General features: G+C 35.7%; 1 protein-coding gene across 5 annotated transcripts in view; it reads left to right on the top strand.

Moving 5' to 3' along the window:
* NKAIN3 (sodium/potassium transporting ATPase interacting 3) overlaps positions 1–18,767 on the top strand; it is a 705,418-nt gene that overhangs the window by 460,512 nt on the left and 226,139 nt on the right. The gene's annotated exons all lie outside the window — the stretch shown is intronic.

The raw sequence follows: 18,767 nt of genomic DNA on the forward strand, positions 1-18,767 counted from the left end.
AACTTGTTCATAGAAGAGGTGGCTGATATGTTTTCAGCACCCTTTCACTTAACTGTGCTTTGGAGTTTTTGCAATTACAGTCCAGACTTACTTGAACTACATGTGGTCGATATTATGCATCTGCCCCATCACTTACTTCATGGGTCTTTACAGAGAGCCATGTAAGAGCATGTACTGACCTCTGAGATAGTGTGAAACAGTGGAGAGGCAATAGCTAGGAAAATATCTGCCCTTATAAAATTTACGTCATACATACTACCCTATTTCATTACTTTTTATGTAGCTCCATCTGTCCAAGAGTAAAATATCCCTGTAGCAGAGTCACATATAGGAGCTGGAAATTTAAAATATGACTTTCCCCAAATACAGTCAAATATACCAGATAGCGTAATACTTTGCTGAAGACTGCCTCAATTCTAAAATATAAGAAAACTATGGGAGTTTTAAATTGAAATTTTTGTAACTTGCCTAAGGTATTGTAATACTGCTACTTTGTGCTTGGCCTGAAATGAGAGAATGTTAAACTGGTAAATGAAAATTAAACTCCTCAAGGATATATAAAGAATGCAAATTCTACTATTTCAATTCTCCTTTGATTCAAGTTAAAAATTCAGGCAATAGCCTACGACGCAAACTGAGATGCTTTTTTTCCTCTTAATGACAAGACTATGATTAGAACACCAGCCAAACGGTGCTTTTTAAGTCTCACTCACTGTGTCTGTGGTACAACTGCTGGCTATGTGCACTATAAGTCCTTCTTCAGCCAAATGTTGCCCTCAGAGTAGAGAACAATGACTATAAACTGCCTTTGTGCTGTAGATATGAGCAGGAAAAAAATTATGCATTCATTCTTAGAGATCTTGGTAACCTAGTTAGATTTGTCAATTTACAATTATCGCTATGTAGGAAGATTATTCCATTCATAAGGAGGAAACCTACATCATTTGAAGACTCCTTGTGTGTTATCTAAAGGCGAAATAGGGCAGAACATAGACAATGGTTGTGGCTTCAACTGTTGTCACTTCAGACACCTTGAAACATGTAGCCATAATAATCTACTCATCGTCTCTTGAACATTCCACCTGCCAAGTGTCCCTGTGGATATAATCCTACCTCATGATAGAAGAGTTGTTTCATGACTAGAGACAGGTCTGTGAAAGGGAAGAGCTTTTCCACTTTGGATAAGAATATTTGTATTCATCTAAGTGTTTATGGAAAGTATAGCTACATCTAATTTTGGGGAGAAAAGAAGGATGTTTAGTTTTAAGATTAGCCACTATCAATAAGGAGAAAAATCAGAAGTTGACCAATGCCTTATAGAAGAAATGGGGTTCCCGTTCCCCATGACCTGAAAATTTAAAAGAATATAAATATTGTTTGGAAGAGTTCAAATTCAACTTTAAATAAAGAAAAGCTAAAAGTGCCTTGCTTCATTTAAGAAAATTAAAATCGGGATTAATCGTTGCCAGTAACAATAAAATCATTCATTTTCTAATGAATTAAGGAGTGGCTTGGAAGCCCTCTGGGCTCCTTAAAACACTAGGAAAGATACTTCCATGATGCAGCCATGAATTTAAAAATTTTGAGAAATGTAATAACCCTCATTATCATTCCTTCCTACAAATTAAATAGGAATAATACAAAATGATGTTCATGATTAGGTAAGTCCTTTGTGGCCATTGGACCTTATACTGATGAACCATCTGGTTAGTAATAATTTTGTTTAGGTGAGAGGCATATAGCTAATGTTGGCATGAAGTATCTGCAAGAGTGGTGTGATTACTTACCGTCAAATCAAGGAGTCCATGGAGACATTAAGAAAGACAATATTCTCAAAATAAACATAGCTACAGTGGGCAGATGTGGGGGTTTCATCTCAGTTCATCCCCTCCCCTACAGCAAAGTGAATGGCATTCCTCCTCCCTACATAGACACATCAAAACATGTATGGAACCCTCATAACTCTAATGGAGAGTCAGGCAACAAGAATGGGCTAACACGTATCTCATGGCTACAGTGAAAATCCACCTAGGGAGTTGTATTTGAATCATTGTCCCTGAAACTTCCAGATCACAAGAGGCTGTCCAATACAGCCATCCAAGATGGTTAGTCAACAACTTGAGTTGGTGGTGACAAATAAGAACCTGCCAGAGAGGTTTTTACCATCTTCAACTTTGTAGTTAATCAGAACTGTTTCCAGCCTTGGTCATTATTTTAGCAAAGGAAGCTATTAAGAAAAAAGTCTTATTTTGCAGAGGATTCAAAACCACATCAGTTGCCACATCCATAGGTCAAAAATAACAATATTGTTCTATTTATTCAGCTACCCTTCAAAAATGGAACAATTAAAGTAATTATATGGCTTTTAAAAAATCCTATCATATTAAAACAACATTTATTATTTTTCTCAAAAAAGAAATATTTTTCTACCTGAGTTGAAAAATAAGCACATATTCTTCCCAGGTGGCAAATTTAACAAAAAACACATAAAAAAAATTGTGTTGTGTAAATTAGGTAAAATGTGTGCATACATGCATACACGTGCATGATTTATAAGTACACCAAACTATAAATGCAACACATTAGTACCAGCATGAACCACAAAGGTAGCACAATTTTTTAGTCTTAAAATCCTAATTAGCATAAAAGGGAAAACATTGTAATCAAATAACTATTGATTAACACAAAGCCAAATGTGTTGAATGGCCTTAGTAATTAACTAAGGAAACTGCAGGTGTTTAAAACTCATAGATTACTAATGAAAGGTATACTTATTTTTTTTAAAAAATTACCTGTAGCTGAATCTTATTGTATTCAGATACAATAAGATTAGGTTGTTTTTAACCATGGCTCGTTTCCTTGTAGTGTTGTATACTGTCTCAATTATTTCAATTATACATAAGAAAGTATGATTATCCTCCCTATTCTTATTTTTTATTTTTGTTTTTAAATTTTTTATTTTTAATGTTTGTGGGTACGTAGTAGGTGCATGTTTATGAGGTGTATGAGATATTTTGATACAGGCATACAATGTATAATACTTCAGAGTAAATGAGATTTGCATCACTTCAACCATTTATCTTTGCTTTGTTATTCAGTTATTCCCTATTAGCTTTTTTTTAATTCCCTATTATCTATTTTTAAATGTACAAAAACTATTGTTGACTGTAGTAACCCTGTTCTGCTATTAAATAGTAGTTCTTAGTTATTCTATCTAACTATATTTTGGTGACTATTTACCATCCCCACTACACCCTACTACCCATCCTAGCCTCTGGTAACTATTGTTCTACTCTATATCTGAGTGAATTCCATAGTTTTAATTTTTACCTCCCACAAATAAGTAAGAACATGAGAAGTTTGTCTTTTTGTGCCTGGCTTATTTTATTAACATAATGACTTCCAGTTCCATCCATGTTGTTGCAAATGACAGGAACTCATTCTTTGTTAGGGCTAAATAGTACTCAATTGTGTATACATACTACATTCCTTTTATTCATTCTTTTGCTGATGGACACTTTTGCTGCCCCAAAATCTTGGTTATTGTGAAGACTGCTGCAATAAACATGGGAGTAAAGATATCTCTTCAATATACCAGTGTCCCTTCTTTTGGGTTTACACTCACCAATGGGATTGCTGGATCATGTGATAGCTTTTTTTTTTTTAGTTTTTTGGGACACTTCTGAACTGTTCTCCACAGTGGTTGTGATAATTTACATTTCCAGCAACAGCATACAAGGGTTTCTCTTTCTCCACACTCTCACCATCATTTGTTATTGCCTATCTTTTGGATATAAACCATTTTAACTTGAGTGAGATGATATCTCATTGATGTTTTGATTTGCATTTCTCTGATGATCAAAGATGTTGTGCACCTCTTCATGTATCTGTTTCCTATTTGTGTCTTCTGTTGAAAAAATATGTATTAAGATCTTTTGTCTATTTTTAAATCAGATTATTAGATTTTTTCCAACAGAGCTGTTTGAGCTCTTTATACATTCTGGCTATTAATCAGATAGATAGTTTGCAAATATTTTCACCCTTTGTGAAGGTTGTCTCTTAACTGTTGATTGTTTCATTTGCTGTGCAGAAGCTTAGATGTGATTCCCAATTGCCCATTTTTCCTTTGGTTTCCTGTGCTTGCAGGGTATTACTCAAGAAATCTTTGCCCATCCAAACATCCTAGAGAGTTTCCCCAAAGTTTTCTTTTAGTAGTTTCATAGTTTGAGGTCTTAGATTTAAGTCTTTAAGCCATTTTGATCTGTTTTTTGTATATGCAGACAGATAGGAGTCTAGTTTCATTTTGCTTTCCACACGCAATTTATTGAAGAGACTATTCTTTCCCCAATGTATGTTGTTTGCACCTGTGTAAAAAATGAGTTAATTGTAGATGTATGGATGTATTTCTGAGTTGTTTATTTTATTTCAGTGGTCCATGTGTCTGCCTATATCACTCTGTTTTGGTTACTGTGACTCTGCAGTATAATTTTGAGTGTGGTAATGTGATTCCTTCCATTTTGCTTTTTCTGTTCAGGATAGCTTTGGCTATTCTGGGTATTTTGTGGTTCCATATACATTTTAGGGTTTTTTTTTTTCTGTTTATGTGACGAATATCATTGATATTTAATAAGGGTTGCATTGAATACATAGATTGCTTTGGGTAGTATGGACACTTTAACAACATTGATTCTTCCAATGCATGAACATGACATATCTCTTCATTGTCTGTGTGATCTCTTCAGCTTCTTTCAATGTTTTATAACTTTTATTGTATAAATATTTCACTTATTTGGTTAAATTAATTCTTAGGTATTTTATTTTATTTGGGGCTACTGTAAATGGATTGCTTTATTGATTTCTTTTTCAGTTTGCTGTCGGCATATAGAAATGCTACAGATTTTGTGTGCTAATTTTGTATCCTACAACTTTTTTTTATCAGTTCTAATAATTTTCTGTTGGAGTCTTTAGGTTTTTTCTAACAGAAGATTATATCAATTGCAAACAGGGATAATTTGACTTTTTCCTTACCAGTTTGGATGTCCTTTATTTCCTTCTCTTTTCCTATTACTCTAGCTAGTTCAGTGATGAAAGTGTGCATCCTTGTTGTATTCCAGATCTTACAAGAAAGGTTTTCAATTTATCTTCATTTAGTATAATACTAGCTGTGAGTCTGTAGTATATGGCTTTTCTTATGCTGAAGTATGTTTCTTCTTTACCCAATTTTTAGAGGATTGTTATCATAGAGGGATGTTGAATTTTATCAAGTGCTTTCTCGGCAGCAATTGAAATGATCACATGGTTTTTATCCTTCATTTTGTTAATATGATGTATTGCATTGTTTGGTTTGCATATATTGAACTATTCTTGCATCCCTTTATTTATCTTTACATCCTTATGTTTATTATATTTATAATTCTATATTTATGAAGGAAGTTGAATCAATAATTAATACCCTTCAAAAACAGACAGCATCAGGCCCAGATGAGTTCACAGGCGAATTCTACTAGACATTTAAAGAAGAAATTATGCCATTGTTCTATGACTTCTTTTAGAAGATAGAAGCAGTGAAGTTACTCCCTAAGTCATACTCTAAGACCAGCATTGCTCTAATACCAAAACCAGAGAAGAAAATTACAAGAACAGAAAACTACCAGCCAATATCTCTCATGAACACATATGCAAAAATCATTAACAAAATATTAGCAAATTGGATTCAACAATGTGCAAAAGAATTATATACCACACCAAGCAGGATTTATTGCATGTATATGAAGATGATTCAGTGTTAAAAAATCAATTAATGTAATTGACCACATCAGCAGGCTAAAGAAGAAAAATTACAAAAATTACACGCTCATGTGAATAGATGCATTTGACAAAATCCAACATGCAATCTGGTAAAAATGTTCAGCAAATTAGGAATAGAGGGGAACTTCCTCAATTTAATAAAAAATGTACAAAACTCTATTGCTAACATCATACTTAATAGTGCAAAACTAGGATCTTTCCCACCAAGATCAGGAACAAGGCAAGAACGTCCCAGCTCACCACTCTTTTTACCATCATACTGGATGTTCTCACTAAGGCAGTAAGACAACAAAAGGAAACAAGATATAATCATTGGAAAGGAAGAAATAAAACTTTGTTCACAGATGCCATAGTCATTTATGTAGAAGATCAACAAAAACAACAATAACAAACTCCTAGAACTAATAAGCAATTATAACAAGGTTGCAGGATAGAAGGTCAATATACAAAAGCTATTCACTTTCTTATATACTAGCAATGAGTAAGTGGCATTTGAAGTTAAAAACACAATACCATTTACAGTAGCAACCCCAAAATGAACTATATAGGTATAAATTTAAGTAAATGTGCATAAGATCTTTATGAGGAAAACTACAAAATTCTGATGAAAGAAATCCAATAAATAAATAATGGAGAGAGATTTCATGTGCATGGGTAAGAAGGCTCAATATTGTCAAGATGTCAGTCTTTCCCAACTTAGTCTATATATTCAACAAAATCTTAATTGAAATCCAAAGTTGTTCTGTGGATATTGATAAACTGTTTCTTTTTTTTAACTTAAAAAATCTGTTTTATTGAGGTGTAATTTATATACTATAAAATGTACCCATGTAAGTATACAGTTGGATGAGTTTTTCTTTTTACTGTCATAATCGTTGCAAAAGTTGGATATGTTTTTTGGAAATACAAATTTTGTGACTATATTATATGGGTCTATGTTTGGCCTCTGAATCGATAAAGGCAATACAATGGAAGTCAAGATAGTTTTTTCACCAAATGGTACTATAACAACTGGGCATGCACATGCAAAATAACAATAATCTAGACATAGACCTCATACTCTTCACAAGAAATAACTCAAAATGGATCACATACACAAATGTAAAATGCAAAAGTATATATTCCTAGATCATCAGAGAAAATCCAGATGATCTTGAGTTTGGCAATAACATTTTAGATATAACATCAAAAGCACAATACATAAAAGAATAAATTGAAAATCTGTACTTGATTTAAATTAAAAACTCCGTGGCTGGGCACGGTGGCTCATGCCTGTAATCCCAGCACTTTGGGAGGCCGAGGTGGGTGGATCACCTGAGGTCGAGAGTTCGAGACCAGCCTGACCGGTATGGAGAAACCCCGTCTCTACTAAAAAATACAAAATTAGCCGGGCGTGGTGGTGCATGCCTGTAATTGCAGCTACTCGGGAGGCTGAGGCAGGAGAATTGCTTGAACCCGAGAGGCGGAGGTTGCCGTGAGTGGCGATTCACGCCATTGCACTCCAGCCTGGGTGACAAACAAGAGCAAAACTCCATCTCAAAAAAAAAAAAAAACAAAAAAAACAAAAAACCAAAAAACCTCCCGTCCAGGCACGGTGGCTCACATCTGTAATCCCAGCACTTTGGGAGGTTGAAGTGGGCAGATCATGAGGTCAGGAGATAGAGACCAGCCTGGCTAACACAGTGAAACCCCATTTCTACTAAAAATACAAAATATTAGCCAGGCGTGATGGCGAGGCCTGTAGTCCCAGCTACTCAGGAGGCTGAGGCAGGAGAATGGCCTGAACCTGGGAGGCGGAGCTTGCAGTGAGCTGAGATGGCGCCACTACACTACAGCTTGGGTGACAGAGCGAGACTCCGTCACAAACAAAACAAAACAAAAAAAGAAAAAAACCTCCTGCTCTGCAAAAGACATTGTCAAGAGAATAAGACAGGCCACAGACTGGGAGAAAATATTTGCAAAATAAGTAAAAGACTGATAAAAGACTGTTGTCCAACATACACAATGTACTCTGAACAATAAAAAAGAAATTATTTATTTAGAAAGAAGCCTAAGACCTGAACAGACACCTCAACAAGGAAGATATGTAGACGGAAAAAAGTACATGATAATATGCTCCACGTAACAATGCATCACAGAATTACAAATTAAAACAACAACGTGATGCCACTACATACCTATTAGAATGGCCAAATCCAAAACACTGACACCACCAAATGCTGGGTAGGATATGGACCAACAGAAAGTCTAATTCAATAGTGGGGGTAATGCAAAATAGTACAGCTACTTTCTACTTTCAAAGACAGTTTGGTAGTTTCTTAAAAAACTAAACTTACTCTTAGCATATGATCTAGCAATTGTGCTCCTTGGTATTAACACTTAGGTCCACATAGAAACCTGCATCTAGATGTTTATAGCAGCTGTATCCATAATTATAAATTATAATAGACATATGACATACTATATACATACGGTATCTTTGTTCAACTTTTAAACTTTGTACAACTGAAATAACACAGTATTTATTTCTTCCATAAGTTGTTTTTGTCAACATTATGCTTCAGAGATTACCCTTTTTAATGTATATGTAGGCCTACTTATTTCCACTTCACATAGCATGGATTGCATTCATACAAATTCATTAATTTTTGATAGACATTTAGATGGCTTCCAATCTAAATGTGAAAATAAACTACTGTTATGAACACTATTACATGTGTACACAGGTGGATGCGTGACAAAGCAAGGATAAATGCAGAGAGGTAAATTGCAGAATCATAACATATGCTCATTTTAAACGGCTAAATGCTGCCATATTTTTCTGTTTAAGATTGGCCATTGTCCTGTGTAAGAGTGAACTGTTGTGGGAAGTCAGGGACCCCAAACAGAGGGACCGGCTGAAGCCGCAGCAGAAAAACATAAATTGTGAAGATTTCATGGACATTTATTAGTTCCCCCAAATTACTACTTTTATAATTTCTTACGCCTGTCTTTACTGCAATCTCTGAACATAAACTGTGAAGATTTCATGGACACTTATCACTCTTCCAATCAATACCCTTGTGATTTCCTATGCCTGTCTTTACTTCAATCTCTTAATCCCGTCATCTTCTTCGTAAACTGAGGAGGATATATGTTGCCTCAGGACCCCGTGATGATTGCGTTAACTGTATAAATTGTTTGTAGAGCATGTGTGTTTGAACAATATGAAATCTGAGCATCTTGAAAAAACAACAGGATAACAGCGATGTTCAGGGAACAAGGGAGGTAACCTTGAACTGGCTGCCAGTGAACTGGACGGAACAGAGCCATATTTCTCTTCTTTCAAAAGCAAATAGGAGAAATATCCCTGAATTCTTTTTCTCAGCAAGGAACATCCCTGAGAAAGAGAATGTACCCTGAGGGTGGGTCTATGAACGGCCCCCTCCCAGGCATCTGTCTTTTATGGTCGACGCCGAAGAGATGAAATAACACCCCCCCCCCCCCCCCCCCCCCCACCCCCGTCTCCTGTAGCGCTCCCAGGCTTATTAGGGCGTGGAAATTCCCGCCTAATAAATTTTGGTGAGACAGGTTGTCTGCTCTCAAACCCTGTCTCCTGATAAAATGTTATCAATACAATGCATGCCCGAAACTTCATTAGCAATTTTAATTTCGCCCTATACTGTGGTCCTGTGATCTCGCCCTGCCTCCACTTGCTTTGTGATATTTTATTATCTTGGGAAGTATGTGATCTCTGTGACCCACACCCTATTCATGCACTCCCTCTCCTTTCGAAAATTGCTAATAAAAACTTGCCGGTTTTACAGCTGGGGGAACATCACGGAACCTGCCCACGTGTGATGTCTCCCTCTGACACCCAGCTTTAAATCTCTCTCTCTTTAAACCAGCCCAGATGCATAGGAAATAGAAAAGAACCCACGTTGACCATCGGGAGCAGGTTCTCCCCATAGTGAACAACATGCCACGTTTGGACAATAACAATACTACCAAGTTTGATCTCTTACCACATTGTTGCTAATTTTATGAGATTTTTAAAGGACCCGCTTTGTTCTTTATTGATCTTTTCTATTATATTTTTGATTTTTAATTATTTTCTGCTCTTACATGTACCTCTAATATCCTTATTGTTGTCTTTTAAGATAGTTTTCATCTTCTAACACAAAATATAATTTATTTTTCCTTACATTTATATTCTGAATTGCTCTGCTAGAATTTAACTTCAATAGGGCAGAAATTCTTGCCTGTTCTGTTCATATATTAATTCCAAACCCCAGAACAGAGTAGGCACAAACAAATATTTGTTAATTAAACGTAAATCTGTTAATCTTTTATTCTAACATTTTAGTCTTGTTAGCCTTTAAAAATTTTTAAACTGGGTGCTCAGCTCATTTATTTCAGCCTTTCTTCTTTTCTACTATAAATATTAAATGGTATATTTTTTCCTAAATGTCATTTAATGTGTTATTTCTAAGTATTATTTGCCATGAAAAAGAAATCTGTATTATGTACTTTGGTTCTACATAAATTACCCATTTACTTAATTATTTTAAAAACTGCTCACTAATCCTTGTAAGAATTAAAGAATTTCATTTGAATTCGCGAGATTGTGTTTTTAAAAAATTTCTTCCGTTCTTTTTTTATTTATTGCCTCACATGTTCAATAATGAAGATGTTTACCTCATCAACTCTGTTATCTTGATATACAATTTCTTACTGCAAAAGCAAAACAAATTCTTCTGTCCCTTTAATTACTCATTTTTCAAGTAACGTGTTGTTTTAATAACTGTTTTAACTATTAACACTTGAGCTTTTCTGCCTTTCTTTTTGAGTATTAAGGAATCATAGATTTTCACTGATTCAGTGTGTTTTAGTAGGCTTCAATCATTTCTTTTGATGCTCAACTTATTTCAACTTTGGGCCATGATAGAGCCTTCATAGTGGCTCCTACATCCTTTCAGTGTGACTCAAGACTTTGTACATGTTTTCAGACTTTCAAGCATAAAACTATACCCTACACTCCCCTTGTTTCTTCCTTGCACCTCACCTAGATTGGGCATTTCTCCAGGGAAGAGCCCTGGCACATTTTAGTGAGGAATCGTATCAGACAACAAAACTGGAGTGCTCATTGCTATACTAGAGCAACATTGTTTCCGAGCCATTTCAGTGGACAGGGATCACACGACATACACATAGACACACACACACACACACACACATACACACACATACACACAGACACACACACACCCTACATTCTATACAATTATTTTTAATCATGAGCGCAATTTGACATTTTCAGTTTAATTTCAATAACACTGTATTTACCTTTATTTTCTTTGATCTTATAACTGTCATTTCTCTTACACTGAAAATCTTTATTAAATCATTGATGTGATTACTTATTGTTTTAACCCTCAATACAAGGAAAATCATTTTAAAATACCAAACTGATATAAATACATTAGTAAATACTGTTTTGGTGCCCTGTTTTCATACCCTTGACAAAGCCAATGTGCCCTCTCATCAGCTCCTGTAGTGATTGGCTTCTGATTTGTCCAGGGCAACCCTTACTGCGTAGGAGTTAGCTCCTGCTCCCATCCCTGACAGCAGGCCACAGCTGACTGACATAAAAGTACAAAATGCTAGCCCCCGAAACCACTAAAGCCAGCATCCTTTGGTGGTGAGGAGGAGATCACTGAGTCATGGTTTAAGATCCAGAGCCCTCCACTGAAGGTCAGATGAAGGACAGACTACCTGAGATCAGATCCATTTTCTTTTCGTCACTCCCTCATATATGTGTTAGTGCTTCTGCCATCTAATTTTTTGCTCTCTATTGTGATTTTTAATGCTTTTTTCTTTGTTCCTGATATTATCATTATATTTAAATTTTTTCATTTATTCTCTACTACTTCAAAATAATATCCTCATTTCTACTTTTATTCTATTAAAACTTCACCCTAAACTTTTACCACCCATGTTTACATTTAAAATTAATAATTATTGCTACCCTCCACCTAAACAATACTAAAACCTCACCTTCCTTCCATCTTGCATGGTGAGCAATGTTTAATTCCACCCTGTTTTTTTCCTCATAAGTTAGGCATTATTGTTGTCTTGTATAAGTAATATTTATGGGAATTTGCCTATCTTCTAGAACCTTCTTTCTTCCTGAAATACATTTAGGAAGTTCCATTGGTGGTAAACAGTCTAGATTTTATGTGTCTGAAATGCTTTTGTTTCATCATCATTTTAAATAGAAGTTTAACCATATATATATATATTTCATAAATATGTATATATATTTCTGAGTTAAATCAGCAAGAGAGTAATAGGTTCTTGCTTCCATTGTTGCTGTTGACAACCACACTTAATCAAACATTCTTTTGTTGACAAGTTTTTGTCTTGACTGCATTTTAATAACTTCTTTTTTTTAATTTCATGTGTTATTATTTTACTGTAATGCTCTGGATGTGAAAATATCTACCATTCATTAAGTTTGAAAATTCTTCAAGAACTTTCTTCTAATACTGCCTCCTACCCATTCTCTTATTCTCACCTCCAAATTCTGATCAGATGTATATCAAACGTTCTCATTCTATTCTCCATGCCTATTGGCCTTTCATATTTTCTGTATATGTGTCTCTTTGTGTTGAATTATGGGTAATCTCTTCAAATATATCTTCCAAATCACTGACTATCTCTTCAATCTCTCTAATCTTTTTAACCTATCTATTGATTTCTTGCTTCAATTATGTTTTTAATCTCTAGAAGTTAAACATACCTGTTTACTTTAATATTCTCTTTCCTTTAGTGATTTTTCATCCCAGTTTTTATTTTTATGAACATTTTATGGGCTGAGTATAGTGGTTCACACCTGCAATCCCATCACTTTGGGAAGCCAGTGCAAAAGGGCTGCTTGAGCCCAGGAGTTCAAGACCAACCTGGACGACATAGTGAGACTTCGTCTCTACAAAAGCCTTAAAAAATTAGCCAAGTGTGGTGGTGCACACCTGTAGTGTCAGCTATTCGTAGGCTGAGGTGGGAAGATCACCTGAGCCCAGGAGGTAAAGGTTGCAGTGAGCCGAGACTGAGCCTCTGCACTCCAACCTGGGTGACAGAGGGAGTCCCTGTCTCAAAAAACAAATAAACAAATAAACTTTTTATGTAATAATTCTAAAATCTACAGTTGCTGATTCTTAAATTGTGTTTACATATTTCCTGTTGACTCTTTTTCATATAATTTTTTTCCTTTTGTGTTTGGCAAATTTTTACTATGGGAGATTATTATAACTATTTAGTCTTAATCTTTGGAAAACCTGAGGGATCTAGTTTTAAGATAAATTACTTTAGAAAGGAATGTTTGAAATTCTCCCCCTCTCCCAGCCCCATAAGTCAGGGACAATGCTTAAACTCATTCAGAATTCCCTTTCTTATGGTAAATTTCTTCTCAGGGAATTTTACCTTTTCCTGAAATCTTAGCTCAATTTGAATACTCCAAGAGGAATAAAAAAAACCAAGAGAGAATACAGTCATGGAAAAAAGAATGTTTTGAAAAAAAGTCAGGGGTTAGCAATGTCAGGAGTGGGAGCTGCAAGTTAGTTTTGCCTGCTATCTGCCATTTTTTCCTGCCAAACTCTCAAAATTTCCCTTGTTTGATGAGAGGAATGAGCAAAAGCATTGTCATGGTGGAGAAGGACCCTGGTGAAGCTTTCCTGGATGTTTCTCTGTTAAAGCTTTGACTAACTTTCTCATATCACTTTTATAATAAGCAGATACTATTGTTCTTTGGCTCTCCAGAAAGTCAACAAGCAAAATGCCTTGAGCACCCTGAAAACCTGTTGCCGTGACCTTTACTCTTGACTGGTCCACTTTGGCTTTCACTGGACCACTTCCACCTCTTGTCAGTCATTGCTTTGATTGTGCTTTGTCTTTAGAATTACACTGGTAAAGCCATATTTTATCTCCTGTGACAATTCTTCAAGGAAATGCTTCAGGATCTTGACCACACTTGTTTAAAATTTCCAATAAAAGCCCTGCTCTTGTCTGCAGCTGATATGAGTGCAATGGTTTTGGCACCCATCAAATGGAAAATATGCTCAACTTTAATTTTTCAGTCAGAATTGTGTAAGCAGAACCAATTGAGATATCTATGGTGTTGGCTATTGTATGTGCTGTTAATCATCAACCCTCTTCAATTAGGGCACAAACAAGATAATGTTTTTCCTTACAAATTGATGTGAATGATCTGCTGGTATGAACTTCCTCATCAACATTATCTTGTCTCTTCTTAAAATGAGTTATCATTGAGGGGCATATGGATTGGTTCCAAGTCTTTACTATTGTGAATAGTGCTGCAATAAACATATGCGTGCATGTGTCTTTATAGTAGTGATTTATAATCCTTTAGGTATATAACCAGTAATAGTATTTCTAGGTCAAATGGTATTTCTGGTTTTGGATCCTTGAGGAATGGCCACACTGTCTTCCACAGTGGTTGAACTAATTTACACTCCCACCAACAGTGTAAAAGCATTCCTATTTCTCCACATCCTCTTCCAGCATCTGTTGTTTCCTTTTTAATGATCATCATTCTAACTGGTGTGAGATGGTATCTCATTGTGGTTTGCATTTGCATTTCTCTAATGATCAGTGATGATGAGCTTATTTTCATATGTTTGTTGACCACATACATGTCTTCTTTTGGCCAGGCATGATGGCTCACACCTGCAATCCCAGAACTTTGGGAGGCCTAAGAGGGTGGATCACCTGAGATCAGGAGTTCAAGACCAGGCTGGCCAACAGGATGAAACCCCATCTCTACTAAAATACAAAAATTAGCTGGGAACAGTGGCATGTGCCTGTAATCCCAGCTACTTGGGAGGCAGAGGCAGGATAATTGCTTGAACCTAGGAAGCATAGGTTCATGCCACTGCACTCCACACTGGGGCGACAGAATGAGACAATCTATCTCCAAAAAAAAAGTCCTCTTTTGAATAGTGTCTGTCCATATCATATCCTTTGCCCACTTTCTGATGGAGTTGTTTGTTATTTTCTTGTAAGTTTGTTTAAGTTCCTTGTCGATTCTGGATATTTGCCGTTTGTCAGATTGGTAGATTGTAAAAATTTTCTCCCATTCTGTAGGTTGCCTATTCACTCTGATGATAGTTAAGTTTCTTTTGCTGTGCAGAAGCTCTTTAGTTTAATTAGATCCCATTTGTCAGTTTTGGCTTTTGAAATGCCTATCAATGATAAACTGGATAAAGAAAATGTGGCACATATACACCATGGAATACTATGCAGCCATAAAAAAAGGATGAGTTCATGTCCTTTGCAGGGACATGGATGAAGCTGGAAACCATCATTCTCAGCAAACTGACACAGGAACAGAAAACCAAACACCGCATGTTCTCACTCATAAGTGCAGTAGAACAATGAGAACATATGGGCACAGGGAGGGGGACATCACACACCAGGGTCTTTTGAGGGGTGGGGGTTAGGGGAGGGATAGCATTAAGAGAAATACTTAATGTAGATGATGGGTTGATGGGTGCGGCAAACCACCATGGCCCTTGTATACCTATGTAACAAACTTGCACATTCTGCACATGTATCCCAGAACTTAAAGTATAATTAAAATATATCTACATATATGTACAAACTTTTAAAAAATGAATTCTCCATTGGTAAACTGTTGATTTCTTTGGAGCATTGTCCTCATAAACTTTTTGTATAGCATTAATGATTTCAGTATTTTTCCATCCAAGCTTCACCACAAATTTGTTGTTTGTTCTTGTGTTTATTTTACCAGAATTTATGTTGCTCTGATAGGGGCTCTTTTCAAAATGATGTCATAACATTCTCATTGCTTCAAACTAGATCCTGTTCAGACATATTATAACAAGTTAGTATGAGTTTATTTTGGTACAAAAAAAAAAATCGAATCCATGCATAGGCTTTTTTTTTTTTTTTAATAATAGGATTTTCTGTGACCTTTTTAAAGACCCCTCAACCTGTTAAATGGATGGATAAGGCTTCATTGCTCCCTGAAGTGGTCCTATCTGAGGAAAGTAAGCCCAAAATAAAAATAAAAGGATCGATTACCTTTAGCTCTGATTCTAGTCTATAATTAATGGTAAAGAATTGAAAAATTCTAGCAATACCTAGTTGTAAAGATAAGAAAGAGGAGATCAAAATGATCAGTGGCCACTCCTCAATCTATAGGCTGCTCTTTATAGCCAACATCAATGGCAAAAATCCAAATGATTATGATTTGCCCATAAATTGCAGGATAAATTTTTTTAGAAAGCAACAGACATGACAGACACTCCTAATGAAAGCGTAAATACCTTTTAAGCCTATCTGTAAGTGCTGTTTTTAATGTAGAAAAATATCATATAATTTTTTATATATTTGAACTGATTCTAAGCCCTTGTATTACAAACTCCAAACACTTAAACCTATCAATCACTGTATTTGCCCTTTATTATATAGATCCATAATGCTCTATGAAGTGTTTAGTGTTTCAGCAAAAAGAAAATAATTAGAAAAATAAGACATTTACTGTAACTATTCTAATTTATATTCTGAGATGAAGAAGTATTTCAAAAGAAGTTTCAATTGGCATGAATTCTACTACATAAATATAAGATCAAAGCACACTCTGTAAAATTGAACAAAATCTGATTTCTTAAGTTTATATGGGCTTCTCTTTAAGGTCACGTTTTCACTTACAGATAGGCTGGCTTGTGATGGAAACAAAAGTGAAAAGACAAAGAAAGTAGATAGCTATATAAAAATGAATGCAATAACTTTTTGAGCTGCAACTAAGGAGAAAGGCAAAGAAAATGAATATTGTTAGAAGTTAGGAGTCCATTTCTAGAAATAGAAAGGATTACATTTAAATTAAACACATACCCAAAAAAGGAGATTATTAAAAGAGCAAAGAATAATAAGAGAGAGATTAGCTCCTTGATTAATGAGAAATTGTATGGTGGTATACTGTAAAGAAGTGAATATTGATTTTTTTTTTTTTTTTTTTTTAGAACATGAGGTGATTCTAAAACAGCAAGTACACTTTTTTTTTTTTGTCTTTGAGACTGAGTCTCGATCTGTCACTCAGGCTGGAGTGCAGTGGCATGATCTCGGCTCACTGCAAGCTCTGCCTCCCAGCTTCACGCCATTCTCCTGCCTCAACCTCCCCAGCAGTTTGGACTACAGGTGCACGCCGCCACACCCCGCTAATTTTTTGTATTTTTAGTAGAGATGGAGTTTCACCCTGTTAGCCAGGATGGTCTCGATCTCCTGCCCTCATGATCCGCCAGCCTCGGCCTCCCAAAGTGCTGGGATTACAGGTGTGAGCCACCGCACCCAGCCAAAACTACACTTACCATGAATAAATGTGGGCAGGCATATGCACGTACATAGTTAATGAACAATATTTCAAATAATTCTGGGTATCTTTTTTAATTGAAATCTTTGGAGAATATGAGAGCAAGTTTGGAATTCACACTAATGAAATGAAAGAGCTCAAACATTTAATGTTTACTTAAATAGATATTAGGGAAAAGGTAAGCACTATGGAATACATTTCTTTGAAGTCATAACTCTGTGAATATATAAGGTGTACCTCACAAATGGTTATCATGTGCTTTTTCTTTTACTCCTTGTCCACCCTTAAAGCCACCATCTAATGTTCTTACTACCTTGACTCCTAAAGTTTATGAAAAAACAAAAACAAAAACAAAAACACACCAAATCCTCTCCTCTTAGTTTCTTTATGTCCTTGTAATCCAGTTTTTTACTCCCAGTACTTCCTTGGAATTGCATTTTGTAAGGTTCTCTATTGCCCCAATAATAAGAAAATTTAGTAGTCTTTTTTAGGTGTCTTTGGGTCTATGACATTACCAACTGACCTGAAATTCTCTTTTCTATTGTTCTTGAAGTTCTGAACACAGCACTCAATATATGCCATTCTGACATATTGATTGATTTGAGTTAAAGAGGAAGTGGGACAGGGGAGAGGGAGAAAGACAAAAAAAAAAAGAATGACTGAGAGAGAAGAAAGAGAGAGAGGGAAGGAAGGAAGGAAGGAAGGAAGGAAGGAAGGAAGGAAGGAAGGAAGGAAGGAAGGAAGGAAGGAGAAAGAGAGAAAGAGGGAAAGAAAGAAAGAAAGAAAGAAAGAAAGAAAGAAAGAAAGAAAGAAAGAAAGAAAGAAAGAAAGAAAGAAAGAAAGGAAGGAAGGAAGGAAGGAAGGAAGGAAGGAAGGAAGGAAGGAAGGAGAAGAAAGAAAACTGAAGGAGGGAGGAAAAAAGGAAGGAGGGAAGGAAGGAAGGAAAGGAGGAAAGAAAGAAAAGGAAGGAGGGAGGGAGGGAAGGAAGGAAGGAAGGAGAAGGGAAGGAAGGAGAAAGAAAGGGAAAGAAAGAAAGAAAGAAAGAAAGAAAGAAAGAAAGAAAGAAAGAAAGAAAGAAAGAAAGAAAGAAAAGAGAGAGAAAGAAAGAAGAAAGAGGAAAGAGAGAAGAAAAAAGAAAGATGAAAGGAAGGAGGAAAGAAAGAGAGGTAGGGAGGAGGGAAGGAAAGAAGGAGCATGGAAGAAGAAAGAAGAAAAAGGAAAGAAAGAAAGAGAGAGGGAGGGAGGGAGGGAAGGGAAGGAAGGAGAAAGAAAGAGAAAAAGAAAGAAGGAAAGAAAGAAAGAAACAAAGAAAGAAAGAAGAAAAGAAAAAAGAGAAAGAAAGAAGAGGAAAGAAAGAGAGAAGAAAGAAAAAAGAAAGATGAAAGGAAGGAAGAAAGAAAGAGAGGGAGGGAGGAGGGAAGGAAGGAAGGAAGGAAAGAAGGAAGGAAGGGAGGGAGGGAGGAGCAAGAAACAAAAAAGAAAAGGAAAGAAAGAAAGAGAGAAAGAAAGAGAGAAAGAAAGAAAGAAAGAAAGAAAGAAAGAAAGAAAGAAAGAAAGAAAGAAAGAAAGA

Source organism: Papio anubis, chromosome 8 (genome assembly GCF_008728515.1).
Source record: "Papio anubis isolate 15944 chromosome 8, Panubis1.0, whole genome shotgun sequence".
Lineage (NCBI taxonomy): Eukaryota > Metazoa > Chordata > Mammalia > Primates > Cercopithecidae > Papio > Papio anubis.